Genomic DNA, 16,185 nt, shown 5'->3' on the forward strand with positions numbered 1-16,185 from the left:
GGAACTCATTAAATACAGTTAAACTAATAATGGACCCTACGAGAGTGTTTACTGTAGCATCTTAATCTCAGGTGGCAAATATCGCATACCACCATCGCATTGTTCTCGTTTATTCGAACCATAGTTTTATGATCGCCTGACTTTTGTTTTATCGCTCGGAGCTCCAGAGATTGGTACTGGGTTTCTCCGTAAACTTGTCAATGCGGCGTCATTCAGATTTTCTTGCGGTTCCCAGGTATTATGTTTGTCATCATACCCGTGCCATTTTATGAGGAATTCCAATTTACCGTTACGATACCTGCCCTTTACTATTTTCTCGATCCCGAAATATTGGTTTGCCTCCCTGTCTGTACTTTCCTCGTCACTTTGAGAATTAGAAAGTCTGCTCAGACGTTCCTCTGCGCGTTTACGTACGTCGCGCCGATATCGTCTACCATTGTTCACAGTAGGTGACGAATCTAAAGGCGTCTCACTAGCACTATAATAAATCTCTGTATCGGAATCCATATGATAATCTACCGGAGTTTGATTTTGCGGTTCGGTGACTCGGTCTAAATCATCATTAACGTCACTATCGTCAGCGCTATATTGAACAGATTGTGGCTCTATCAATCGCTCTGGTCGTATATGCGCATACTTTAATCTATTTACATGTACAACTTTAGGGTACGGCTTATTATCGTCAATGTATTCTAAACGGTAATTTACCGGTGAAACTTGCGCACTAATTCTGTACGGTCCCTTGTAAGGATGACGAAATTTCGGACTTCGGCCTACTGCTACGGCTGGACTGTATAAGTAAACAGTATCCCCTACCTTGAATTTTACTACCCTGCGTATTTTCTTATCATATCTTTCCTTCATTGCATTTTGCGCCTTCGCTATATTCTCCTTTGCCAAACCGATTGCGACATTTCTCTTTTCTGCCAAATCCTTTAAATGCAAACTAATATTTCGAGTTTTACCTGGCTGGGGTAAAATTTCTACGTCTACCGGAAGTCGTGCTTCGTATCCGAACATGGCTCTAAAAGGACTAATGCCGGTAGTCTCGTGCGGGGCGGCTCGATAAGCAAACATAACCGAAGCCAAATATACATCCCAATCGTCTTCTTTTTCAGATACATACATGGATAACATACTTAAAAGGCTAGAATTCAGTCTTTCAACTGCCCCGTTACACTTAGGATTGTACGGCGAGGTCACCTTTTTCGTAATATCGAAATATCGACAAACTTCTTTTACTATTTGAGACACGAAAGCCGATCCTTGATCTGAGAGAATAATACTAGGGAAACCAAATATGCACAGGACTTGTTCAAACAGTATCTTAGCGACCGTCTCAGCCTTCATATCGTGCGTTGCAAAGGCCAAGCTAAACTTAGTCAAATACTCAGTGAACAATAAAACATATTTATTGCCTTGAGCGGTCGGTTTCAAGGGACCTAAGAAATCAACGCCTATACGTTGCATAACTGATGCTACTGGGATTGGGAGCAAAGGGGCGTTTCCCCTAAGACCACGCTTGCGCGAATGGCAAGGAACACACGAGTTAACATATTCAGTAACGTCTTTGATCATATTTTTCCAGTAATATCGCAACCTGATCGTTTCCAATGTACGACTAACGCCCTGATGACCAGCGGTCGCGTCATCATGCATCCTACGGAGAACATATAATTGTAATGCTTTCGGAACAACTAACTGCCTAATACATTTCTCCTTTTTCGCTGCCTTTCCAGTTGCATTCCAATAGTGATAGAGTACACCATTTATAATTACATAATTATCACTATCACAAGCAATGTGTCTCGCTAATTTGTCGTCTGTCGGCAATACACCATTCTCAAGGAAATCAAACCACGGTTTTAACTCTTGATCCTCTCTCTGTACACTCACTATTCTTTGTTCCGCGGCATCTGGTTCTCCTACCTGACTTTCATCGGTACTAGTGTCATTATTTTGTTGGGGGTCTAGGTTATCTGTGTCGGGCGCTTGTTGCTCATGCGTCAAAGCCTGGTCTCCTTCATACAATTGTCGTACGTCCGTTACGACATCATTATCTGAAACGACCTCTAACTCATTAACTGGGGCAACCGACTTATCTTGATCTCCTGCAAGCGTATCATTACTATCGTGTGAAGTAGCTACCTGTCTTTCGGCGTCCGTATCAGCACTTGTTTCCGCCTGTGTATTATCTAAGCCATCTTTACAACTGAAATCAGAACTATCATCGCACACTTCAGAATATTTCCGTCGCGATAATCCATCAGCGTGAGCAATAGACTTTCCCGGTTTGTGGACAATCTCATAATCATAACCCTGTATCTTAAGAATCCAACGAGCAATTCTACCTGACGGTTTCTTTATTTTGAACAAATACGGGAGATTTGCGTGGTCCGTTATAATCTGGAACTTTGTCGAACGCAAATAGGGGTCGCATTGAGAAAGACCGTTAATTACTGCGATTGCTTCGCGTTCGGTAGTGGTATAGCGTTGCTGGGCGGCTGTGAGGGAACGCCCCCCGTATACAATGGGCCTTTCCACACCGTCTTGTTCTTGCGCAAGCACGAAACCAACACTATATGTTGACGCATCCGTATACAATTTGAAAGGTTCGCCGAAACGTGGATATCCAAGGACGGGAGCGGTGATTAAGGCTAGCTTAAGGCAATCAAAAGCCTCGCGACATTCCTTGCGCCAAGAGAACTTTACATCTTTTCTCAATAATTTATACAAGGCCTGCGATCTTAGCAAAATCCCTAATAAACCGACGATAGAAACCAACACAACCTAAAAATGCTCGTACTTCAGAAACATTCCTAGGGACAGGGAAATCTTGCACAGCACTTACCTTTTCGGGTCTACTGATATGCCCTCCTTATCAAGACGGTGCCCTAGAAATTTCACTTGTTTTCTACCGAAAAAACATTTCTGTGGACGAAGTTTCAACCCCACCTCACGAAGGCGAGTAATACTGCGTCAAGATGTTGCAAATGCTCCTCAAAGGATCGTGTGAAAAAATAATCAAATCATCGATATACACCAACACATGCCGCCATAACATATTCCGAAAAATGAATTGCATAGTGCGCTGGAAAGAATTCGCTGAATTCCTCATACCCTGGGGAAGTCTATAAATTCATACAATCCATCATGACAAACAAAAGCAGTCTTATGTGCATCCCTCTCGTCAATTGCAATTTGCCAAAAACCGGACATCATATCCAAAGTAGAGAAATACTTGGGATTTTGGTCACCTATCATTTCCAGTGATTCTATCAAATTTGGAATGGGGAAAACGTCGGGTTTAGTCAAAGAATTAACCTTTCTGTAATCAACGCAGAAACGATACTCGTTACTTGACGGTTTTTTCAAAATCACGACAGGGCTGGAGAATTGAGACGTACTCGGTGAAATTATACCTTGCGCTAACATATTATCAACTTCCCTCTCAATGGCTTTCCGTTTCTCCGGGTCGACTCGGTACGGTGGCATCTTTACGGGTTGGGCCCCTGGGACTAACTCAATACGATGTTTGATCACATCACAGTAACCTAATCTCTTATCATCATCAACAAACGCCAAATGATTCTTCCATAAAACATTGTGTAAACTCTTTGTTTGATCTTCATCCAGGGCCGAATCACCAAAGTCAAATTTACTTAAGGCTATTGTCTGGGCTATTTTAAAACACTAACCGTGTAGTACCTTGTTTTCAGATTTTGTCATCTTTTTTGTTGCAGTAGATGGTAAAATGCAGTGCAGGGGGAAAACCGGATATTCGGTTGGCATGGCGACAATTTCAGGGTTAAAAATATGAGGAAATTTGTGGCAAAGATATCTATTGAACGAAAAGTCATACAACAACCGAATTTTTTCTGTAGCATTCAGATGTATATGTATTACAATATGAACCTAAATCTATGACTGTATAAGATGTCAATATAAATTAAATCATAGTCATCTCGGTAAGATTGAAAAATTAATAAATTCACAACTTTCCGTCAAGTTTCTACTATGACATGATTGGATGACCTTGTTTTTTGAGGTTTATTTGTAAAGTATTTAATTTCACATATGTTGGCTGATTTTCATTGCATTCCAACCATTCTTTCAAGAGTTATTACTGCCACAAGAAACGAATGCAGTACAAAACACAATTGTTAGGAGTATTGGATTGAAATGTTTACAACATAAAGGTGATACTCATACTTCATGCAAAGTTTACGACTCAAAATAGGGTATTCGACAAGTTTAAATTGTCAGTTAGAATTCTATTTACAAAAGCCTGGTTGTAATTGCTTTCTAAGTGAAAATGAACTGTTAATTATCAAAAAAACATTGATTTTATAATCAGCATGATAATGAAATTCATGTGAGATTCTTTACTTGTTATGTATATGGACACCATAACGTCTAATATGGTTGTTTTCTGGTTTAATTGCTATACCTGAATGAAAATCTTCATATGCCTTACAGTAATATCCACACAAAATATAAAACAGAATCATTTGTTGCAAATTTCTTCCCGATTACTCATTGATCTGGCTTTTTTAGACTGCAATTAGTCTCAAACTCACAATTTCCACAACGCCATATTTTTACCTCTGAAAAAGCTGCTTCAATAAGCAAGCAAATGGTCACTACTTCATACATGATGCCATAACTCAACAAAGTTTTTAGGCAACCAAAAATAGCGATTTACCTGTTTTGAATATATAATTAGACTAAATAAATTTGACCAGGGGTCAGTGGGAAAAAAAACGCGATTTTTCTCGATTTTAGTTAATATTTTTTGAAGAATGATATAGCTTATTTGAAAGTATACATGTCGAGGGTGACAATGAAGGAAAAAAAATAAAATTTGATTTTTTGAGCATTTTGACCGACATTAGCCCAGACGATGGCCTTAAGAAATGTTGTTTGAGGGCGTCATTTGTTAAATCATTAGGCAGGGTGTCATTTTCAACATCCAAATTGTGAATAGTAGCTCCCTCAGGAAGCGGGCAGAAAATCCCCAATTTGGTCCCCTTTCTGACATATACGTCTCTGTCGGTCGAATTCACCAGCCTTATTGGGATTTTGTTTCTGTCGGTGACAGTTACAACCCGCGCTGTCGCAACTCCCAGGTGTATTAAAGATTTAGTAGTTTCAGTATGTCCAACAATTCCGTCGGGCATATTACAATTTAACTGGCCAGGAACTTTTCGTTCAGACCGAGGTGAAATAACAAACCCCTGGGCAGCCTTGACAACGAGGGAGGAGCGAAGTTTCAACTTTCTTTGTGCCACATCTATAATTGCTCTGTATTTCGCCAAAAAATCAACACCAATAATTAATTTCTGTTTCAAATTTTCAACCAAATGAATCGACATCAATGCTTTCTTACCGCCGATAATAACACGTACATTTACAACACCCTTTACAGGTATTTGTCGACCATCGGCTAACTTTACGGCTTTATAATTAGACTTGAGAATTTTAGTGTGGCGTAACTTCGGTACCTCTGATAATAATCGCATAGGGGCGACAGTAATGGCGGCCCCAGTATCTACAATTGCCGATATACATTGATTCATTACATTTACATTAATTACATTAATTCCTTGCATACATTGATCATTAATATTCAAATTACATATACTCTTCACAACATTATTACTCCCCGTCCCTCGCCGTTCACAGGTATTAAAATTTCCAGATCCATTTCTAAAACCTGCCGGCCTTATTCGTTTTTTCGCTGAGAATTTCTGCCTCCAGCGAAACAATTGCGTGCAATATGGCCAGGCCGATCACAATTGTAACAAACCTTAGCAACTCGGCGGAGGACAATTTGAACTTATATGACCCGCTATCCCACACGTATAGCATATAAAATTACTATTTCCATTCCCATTCCCCTGGCGAAAACTTCGTGGACCACCCTTAAACTTAGCATCATATCTATTTCCCCTCTGTCCTTGACTAAAATTATCAAAACCATTTGAAAAATGGTCACGTACCGTATCTTCCCTAGGCGTTGCCGCTGGTTGAAGCCCCGTTGCCGCTGCTGACTGCTTGCTGGCTTCCGTTCTTTCTTCCATAGTCGTCTATTCTGTTCGACTAACATCATCATGACCTTGGTTACATCTGATTCGTGCGATGCCGTTGATCGTCGATCTTCATCCGGCAAATCGACCACCAGCTCCCCAGTTCTGGCGAACGTGAACGCTGCCTTGAATCTTCGGGATCTCTTCCCGCGACGAACTTCATCAGCTTAGGGCGTAACCCTTGCAGAAAAAAGCTTAAAAGTTCAGCGTCTGTACGACCATACCTGTCACACTTGTCTTTCAAACGTCCAGCGTAGGCTTCTACCGTCTCGCCGATCCCCTGTTGAATACTACGAATTTCTCGGTCGTTCCTCCATCTCGGTCCCTGCTTCGCAAATCGCTCTACGAAAGTAGCCCTCAGGACGTCCCAGTTCTGTATGACGTCGTCAGGCTGAGACGTAAACCATCGCTCAGCCTCATCGGCCATAAGAAGACCGAATACATCAATCCGGTTACCAATCGCTAACCGTTTCAAGTTAGAGAACATCTCAAACTTCTTTAACCATTTGTGGGGACAGTCACTTTCTCTCCCAGTAAACTTCGTTGGCATAATATGGACCCCTCCATTATCAGTATGAAATCGCCTACCTAGATTGTCCATTTCTTCGGCCCGTTCTCTGCGGTCCCTGTCATGCATGTCTTCCATGCGTTGGAATGCAGACTCCATGCGTCGTTGAAGGCCGCCAATCTGGTCGTATTGCTGATCCAACGGTGCCTCGGCTTGTTCTGCCATGTTGATACGTTGTCGTTGATTTATTCGTCCGGATCTCAAAATCATATAGTGTTTTTCCAGTTACGCCGGATTCTCCCACCAATTTGTTACGAATGACTTTTCGTAACTTGTGATCGTAGATGGATCGTCACTCATTCAAAGTCACGCAATCGAGAGGTACTACGGGGAATCGTAATACTTTCAGTAACTGGAACGTACACCAAGTAATCAGTTTAACTCACCACTTCAGATCTTTATTACTAAGGCAGAGCGGCACCAAGTCCGTACTCAGGATACAATTATCGATCAGTAAAGACTCTCCCAAAATGTCTCAATTCCTCCTCTCTCTGTCTCACGTTCTCCCGAACTAATCAAAATCATTGGCTTTTATACATTTCATCCAAAATTATATCACGTTTTGACTTCATGTGACATACGTTCATTGCACGTAATGTCACTCGTGTACTTACAACGTGAAAGAGTAGTTATACAAGTTATGAAAGTCGGTAAAAGGTTAAAGTAATAAAATCCTAAATATCGGTAAAAGGTCAAAATGTCATCATTTTAAGGCGTACAATAGAAAATTGTCGCCGAAGTCTTCTGTTCAAAAAAATATGTTCTTCAACACCACGTTTCTTATGATCGGTGATGTCACATTTTATCAGTTTTATAAATATAAATTAATGCACCACGGTGTTAATTTCCGATTAATTCAACGATTTCAAAAAGTAATTATTTTTTCTGGTCGAATTGAGAGGGTTTTTAGTAGTTCTGTAGAAGAAACGATCGGAAATAGCAGGGTATCTTGGCAATGGTACGACGTCTACGCTATCGTTTAGCTGCAGTACTTGTACTGTTGCAGCCCGCGCCCGGGCCCGGGTAAGCCTAGTTTGGAACGTAATAACGTCAGTTGCAGCGGTGTCGTGGATTGACTGTACCTTTGTCATTACTGTAGAAGTACACCTGTTATTGCTACAAACATCGCGGGCTTCATGAAACCACAGTTGTTTCTCAGCATACTGGTCTCCCCGTTATATTCAGTTACGTATAATGTGTTGGTTGCATTGTCAACACATTGGACTGTTTACAACATCCTGTGCACATTAATCGTGTCCGTAATTTACACAGACACAAACATTTGATCCCGCCCGTGAATGTCAAAGGTGAACGGGATTAACTTGATCCCGTGTATCAAGTCCCTGGCCTTTAAAGATCTGGCCAAACTCGACTTACACGGTAACACATTGTGAAGTTGCCCTCATTTTCCTTTACAGTCACAGAAGTGAAACGATCGGAAATAGAGGCGTTCTTGGTACGACGTCTACGCGAGAACGCGCTGTGGCTCGAGTGACATACTTGCGGACACAGGTGCTGAGTAGTCTGCTAAAATAGATCGCTTTTCGGCTCGATCTGACGATCCTGTTGTTTTTATGCCCGAGGTTGCAGTGGTGGGCATATCGACTACGGGATCGATAGATCGAGCTGAAAATCGATCTATTTAGCAGACTACCGAGCTAAAGAGCGGGTGTGCTTGGTGGCGGGTGCTTGGTGGTGAAATCTCCGATATACATCGGCTATTACCCACGATTTGACAAAGTATCGTCTAGTATCAGAGTTAAAGTCCGAAATCGCCGATATTTATCGGTTTAAGGGAGCGTTCAGTTATTATGGCCGGGGTGGGCCGGCAAATTCTTCCTGCGCATCAGTCAAAATAAGTGACCCCCCTCCCATTGTACCAAAAAATTGATGACCCCCTTTCAAGATGACAAAAATTTCATGACCCCCCCCCTCCCACATTGCTTGAGTACATTAGCTGCACACACAAACACCTCAGGGGTATTGAGCGATAGAATCCCCCCAAAAAGAGCTTACATTTTATCAAATGACCTTCCTTACAAACTCAAAAGGTGTCAATGCTCAGATTTCCCATTCTGACTTGCTATAATTTTGAAATTACCCCTCAAAGGGGTTGGACAGAAATTACTGGTGGATGGCAATATTTTTGTGCAAGCGTGTGTGTACTAATTTGATATTTGGATTTAATTAAAAATCAGCTGTTGATAATGTTGATTCACTATACATGGTATACATATATCTTCTCATACATGTATGAGGAATCTATGTAATACTTTCTCAATTCAAAACTATATCTATGCATTTTTAGATATTGATAATTTACGTAAACTTAAATGAAATAGGGTTGTTACAACTGGCATGTGGACAAAAAGTTTGACCTTAGAATTTCACCAAAAATGTTCATCCATTATATACATGGGAGTCAATGATAAAATTGTGAATAATTTTTTTTTTCAATGAAAAACTTGGTATACTTGTGCATATACAGACGTTCAATAATTAACATAATTGTACTTGATTGGAATATGATGGTTAAAGGTGCATATTATGTGTACAAGAAATCTGATTGTGGAATTTCACTGAAAATATTCATCCACTATACATGGGGGTCTATGAGGAAAGTATGAATAATTTTTTTTCCAATACAAAAATAGGTAAACCCATGTATTTATGTACTCTCGATTATTGATATCAATGTACTTGATTAGATTAGGGTGGTAACAAATGGATGTGTTCGCCAGAAATTGGATTTTGGAATTATACCAAAATGTAGATTCACTGTACATGGGAGTCTATGAGGAAAATATGAATAATTTTTTTCCAATACAAAACTATCAAAATCTGTGTATTTATAGACATTTGATAATTCATTTTAAAGTACTTAGTTAGCCTAGGATGGTTAAAGGTTGATATGTGTGCAAGAAATTAGATTTTGGAATTTCACCGAAATGCTGATTCACTATACACTGGAGTCTATGAGAAAACTAAGAATATTTTTTTTTACAATGCTAAACTAAATTAATTTGTGCTTTAATAGGTGTTTGATAATTGATACAAATGTACTTGATTCAAATAGGGTATTTAAAAGTTCAGATGTGGACAACAATTATGATATTGGAATTTCACCTAAAAGTATTATTTAACTTTTCATGGTACTAGTAGTCTCAGTACAGGTAACTGTTAAATAATTTCCCTGACAAAACTTGCTATATCTCTAATATGTAAGTAATAGGAATTGTTCATTGCCCTCAGTGCAGTGAGCTTGATTTACAATAAGACAAGCCTCAGAGTTGTCAAGTCAAGATGTTCATGTGACAGATAATTATACTTTTGTTCAGATTTACAGGTGAATAACTTCAGAGAATGAAATCATGCAACGAATCATTTTTATCTCCCAGAATATTTCTGAACACTGAAACTGCTTTTTGACGGAACGGATACTTATGAAAATTAAGTGACCCCCCTCTGAGCTGTTTGAAAAATACATGACCCCCCCCCCCCCTTTTGCAGTTTTCAAATTTAAGGTGACCCCCATGGATTTTGCCGGCCCACCCCCGGCCATAATAACCGAACGCTCCCTTATATTGGTGACCTTGCAGACCCGGCGTGTCGAGACACAGTGCAACTAAATCAGACGATCATACTAGTATGATCGTCTGGTATCGATATTAGAGTCTCGCAATTGCCGATATTTATGGGGTAAATATCAGCTATAAGCGTGCCGAGACACGATAGGCAAGAAGTCGTTCTAGTATCTTCTGGTATCAATATTACCAGGTATAGTCCCGATATCGCCCAGATTTATCGGTTATATATCGGCGATTTCGCAGACCCGCGCTGTCGAGATAAGAGACGCTTTGTGTAGTTTCGTCTTCGGATAGAGTCAAGAAATCGCCTATGTTTATCTGGTGAAAACCGGTCATTGTAGGCTGTATCAGCATGTCAACGAACCACATTGTGTGGTATCGTCTTGTATCGATATTACAGTCCCGAAATCCCTTATAAAACAATCATCTTTGAAAGGTGCAGAACATAACTTAGTATCTTGACAGTTTTAACATTTTAAGCACTATTACCTCCGACTCGCCCGACTTTCTTTAGCCACTAGTACTGTCTTCGAAGAAGCTGTTTTGTGGGAAAACGGTAAAAACTAACACCGTTTTTGTTCTTCCTTTAGTCATTTTTGCACCCAACTGCACAACAGTTAATCATTTTTCATGCTACTGAGCATTAAAAAGTTGTAACGTGCAGAACTATACTAGACAGTCATAGACTCCAATGCTACGGTAAGCTGTGACACACGTTCGTGTATCGCCGATGACGTCACGCACGCTCCTCCCATGAGCCCTTTCGCGCCATGGGATTTCGAGTTCATTTTCATATAAAATATCGTCTACTTCAACGTTTCCTTTCGTCGCGCCGCAGTCGTTGGCGCGTGCAATTGCAAATATGTGGCAAATTTGAGCTGCATTTTATTCAAGGTGGATTTTAGCAGGGATAAATGGTGACATTCCCTTGACTTAGGTTTTCCTTTAAACAGCGCGGAGAATATTCCGACAGCGCGGAGAATTGTCGTTTTCGTCCACGGTACAAGAAACGTTAAACAATCTCACTGTGTAGCAAATTTCTTTTTAGCAATGATGATGGCCCTGTATATTCTGCCCCGTTTCCATCAAACTAACGATAGAGGGCTCTTTGGGTCAAACTCACATGCAAGAACCGAATATTAAATTTGTATAGGCCAGAAGGAATAAAAGCAATGTGCCCAATAATATAGTTACCCCGATGATAGCCTAGAACAGCTGAAAGATGACACATCACCTGGACGCGATTGGTCACGCTAAAACGACGTTTTGACTTATTTGATTTAAAGTCTGGTGCCGTTGTATTGATATATATAAAAAGAAGGATGTCTTGCATCTGCCTTCTGTTTTATTCACTGTGAACGTTTGAGGACTGGGGCATTGTCACGACTTAGATCATCGAAATTTCAAATCGAAAATGTCAAAACAAGTGATTTAGAATATGACATATCAAGAATCACGACATCAGAAGGGGTGGACGCACTTTGTCACGGATTATATTTGAAGTCACAAAGTAGCTTGTATATATAGTTAAAATTTACACTTAACTTTCCCATCCATAAAGTGTTCATTAGATATGAGTCGACCAAAGAGGAGAATGACTGCAACCGTGACAGACATACAGCCTGATATCAGACAATGCAAAAAGCAACTTGTTAAAGAAGGGATATTCACAGTGAAATGTTACTGGTTTTTTTTCATTTTCATGGACTTTATAATTGCTTCCGCAACTACGACAGATGTCCAGCTTCATCAGTATGTGGTGACATGTGACAATGGCAAAAAATAAAAAACACAAAATTAAAAAAACAACAAATGAGTTGAGACGTTTGATAAAGGATATTTACAGTTAAAAAATCTTTGCTACAGGATTGGACCCCTGCGGAAATAATCCATGTAAGAATGACGGAACATGCGTTCAGACAACTGGGTCGGATACTAGTTTCTCATGTGTCTGCTCTGGTTGCTTCACTGGTACTTACTGCGATGAGCAGGGTATGGATTATGTTTTTGCTTTGTCTTTACCGTATGTTTACTATGTATGTATACTTAATATATACACTATGTATGTATGTATGTATGTATGTATGTATGTATGTATGTATGTATGTATGTATGTATGTATGTATGTATGTATGTATGTATGTATGTATGTATGCATGCATGCATGCATGCATGCATGTATGTATGTGTGTATGTATGTACGAACGGAACACGTTAAAAAGTAAACACCTTTTAATCGCCACAAAACCTTTTCGAAGTGAGTCAATAACGAAGTTGCAATTGAGCTACGGCATTTTGATTGCGTTTGTAAATTATTTCAGCCATATTTACCATTTTGATAACTATCTTTTGACCAATCAGACGTCCGATGATTTTAAAACGCGGTGTACAAGCAAACAATCACAGTCTTGTTAAAAAGTAATAATACTTTCCAAATTGATAATGATTCAATTCTCTACTCCTGGTAGTGAAATAATGACTCTCCTAAAACATATCCAGTGTAAGACTGGATGTTTTTAACTTGTGCATAAATCAATTTGAATCAAAATTAGATATATTACAAAAGATGCTATCTCGGTCTATTTAGTCCGCTAAAACACAAACTACGAACATCCATGGATTAACCTAATTATTGGAACATGTTGCCCACTTCCTTTGTTTGTACTGTTCAATGTCGGTATGATGGTTAGACTAAACTATCCGACTGATCTCTTTTCGCAGTGTCTGATCCATGTCAACCCAATCCGTGCTCCAACTATGGTACCTGTACACCAGAGTCTTGTGACACCTACTCTTGTTTATGTCCAGGGTGTTACCATGGTACCCGGTGTGAACAATGTAAGTCCATATGTTTCAGTATACTTTATTAATTACAGTTTTAAGTTACGGACATCTGTCCGAACCAACAATACTAGGAATAGTATAACCTCTATGCCGACTTATCATCTGAATTGTTGGTAGAGCAAAAACTCAGATAAATTATTGTTTTAGGGAATACAATAATGGCTGGATTGTTAACAGACTATAAACTTTACCTGACTGATTTCTGTTCGCAGTGTCTGACCCATGTCAACCAAATCCATGCTTCAACAATGGTATCTGTACACCAGACTCGTGTGACGCCTACTCCTGTTCATGTCCAGGATGTATCGGGGTATCCATTGTGAACAATGTAAGTAAAGCTTTCGGTGTCTTTGCTGATTTACAGTCTCAAATGTTTATTACAATCAAATATGTTATTCTATATGAGGTCCAGTTCGAACATTGTCAGACTGTGACACATATTATGTCATCCTTATTTGGTTCTCGGACTTGGCTAAAGTGTTCTTTCCGCGGATGTTTTCATAGCAAACACTGTCTGTTCTATCTGAATACTACTTTCGCTTGTGATGAGAAATGGATTTATTTTACAAGATATCGAGCATTAACATCATATTTAATTAACGCTAAGTTGTGACTCATATTGAAAGCGCTAACACAAACTTAATCCTGTTAATCACCTGGATGCATTGATAAATCATGTTAACGATGCTATCGCCCTTTAAAAACTGAAATAAATACTGAACTGATATGGGTACTGTAGGTTAGCTTGTATTACTTCGTGCAAATCTAACCAAGACGTTCAGTATCTGATCCGTGCCAACCTAAACAACATGCCCCGGTTAAACTGTCGACAGTCCCTTGTGCTTTTTCTGTCTCTTATTGGTGAAGTCTCTCTCACATACGACGGTGTGGGGAATCGCCGAAGGCGCGAGCTTGGCAATCCGAGTGCGAAGCACGAGGGACTCTTCTCTCCCGTTCGCCCTCAACGACAACAACAGGGAAAACCCTGTTGTAACCTAATGCAGAAGAAATGATTGACAGGTGAAGCGGGCAGTATCACAGTAAGTGAGGCTACCATAATTCTCCATGATCTGTACACACGGAGATCACTCACTGAACTGAAGCAAATTTCTTCTGTACAGAGAACAACTCGGTCCATATTTCAAAATTCTGGCAACATAGTTCTGATCATTATAATTTCTGATTTCTCACGTGAATAATGAGAAGATCAACCCCTTTCCGCGGAGGAGATAGCAATTTTGTAATTTTGTCCACATAGATTTTTGACAGCCATACACAATATTTTCAAGGAAACTAAGGGAATAAGTTGCATCTGTGTTGGCAAAAGAAAGGGTATTGATTTTTTTTAATTTTCGTAACAAAGGAAATTTGCATGTCTGACAGGTGGTATGATGAGACCATCTTAGTTGCTGATAACTTTATCTTGACAAGTGTGCAATTTTTAGCGCCTCCAAACATCGACTTCTCATTCAATTTACTCTTGAATTTTAAGCATAATCAATAATTTTGGAACATAGTTTTAACAAATAATCCTGAACTTAAATTGTAAGTTAAAAATTGTTAAGAAACTGATAAAATTGAAAAAGCCTTTAGCAAAAAATGTCTGAGTGAACAAATCAAGGGGAATTGTGGGTAGCCTCACTTACTGTGAGTATGTCTGCCGGTCACGTTATGACCAGCTGGAAACAATAGCAACGCAACATGGCATGGCGACAGCGAAAGAGCGTTACTGAGGCAAAGCCTTGGAGGACCTCAGTCATTCACACTGAAAAGACTTTTAGAGACAAGTTATCGACGGTCATGATGCCGGAAAAGATGTCTGAATTACTGTCGACGCTAGTAAGATAAGCGCGGAATCGGACCTGTGCTATCTTGCGTTGTGTACGTTCAAACAAAAACAGGCAACATACATTAGTGGATACAGCCGCTGTTCTCAGACTGAAGACAAGTCGACGCGACATATTTTTACTGTATGATCTCACTTGCACTTATCAACTCTTTGCAAATTTCTCCCTTTGCCTCAGCGCTGTTCTCGACCTCGTATCTCGTGAATAATTAATAGCAACCCAAATCCTGCAACAGAGGATAGTCCGTTGTGTCAATGTATGCTTTCGCTCCCCTCCCCACCGTCGTATGTGCGAGATACTACACCAATAAGGGACAAAAAGGCACAAGGGACTGTCGACAGTCTCTCCACGGTCTGACCCATACCAAACAATCTAATGAATTCACCACTGTCTTACCAATGCCAAGCCATCAAGTAATCCAGTGTGACCCATCAACTTTTGGACCATGGTCACGGGTTCATTTAAAATATACATGGAGCAGACGCCAGAGTGGCCACTATGTATTACTTGCAATGTCTCATTCAGTTTTTAGTGAGTTCATATGAAATCACTTTGCATTTCATAAAAACGTAACGTGTATAACTATGTTTTGGTGGAACACCAATTTTTGACTGTAACACATACCTTTTTATTGCAAAGGCTATCATCCTTCGTAAATAAAAAATAAAATAGGGAAAAATGATTTAAAAATCCGTCCTCTTCTCAAAATAAGCTTATGATTTCAAAGTTAGTATTTGTTACTTTACTTTTCGCAGTAGCCAACCCATGTCAACCCGATCCTTGCTCTAACAATGGTACTTGTATAGCAGAGTCATGTGATGAGTACTCCTGTTCATGCCCAGGGTGTTATCATGGTACACAGTGTGAACAATGTAAGTCCATTTGTTTCAGTATACTTTATTAATTACAGTTCAAAGTTCCAGAGTTCTCTCCGAACCGACTATAGACCACCGCACAACCTGTATGGCTGACTTATTGTCATAATGTTGGTAATACACTCAGGTATATTCTAAGATGTTTTTGTATGGAATGCAATAATGACGAATACTTCAATACACTTTCATTTGCGTAAGTAGTTGTTCAATATGACTGCATTTTCAGTCATTTTATGAGATTAAGACCCCATCCTATTTGATAACAGCTATCTTTGACTCATTTTTAGACGGTAATATGTAATTAATATTTTAATTCTATCGATACATGGCTTTGGATGATATCGTTTGTTAAGCTGTCGACACACAAACTTGTAC

This window comes from Ptychodera flava, chromosome 7 (assembly GCF_041260155.1).
Source record: "Ptychodera flava strain L36383 chromosome 7, AS_Pfla_20210202, whole genome shotgun sequence".
NCBI lineage: Eukaryota > Metazoa > Hemichordata > Enteropneusta > Ptychoderidae > Ptychodera > Ptychodera flava.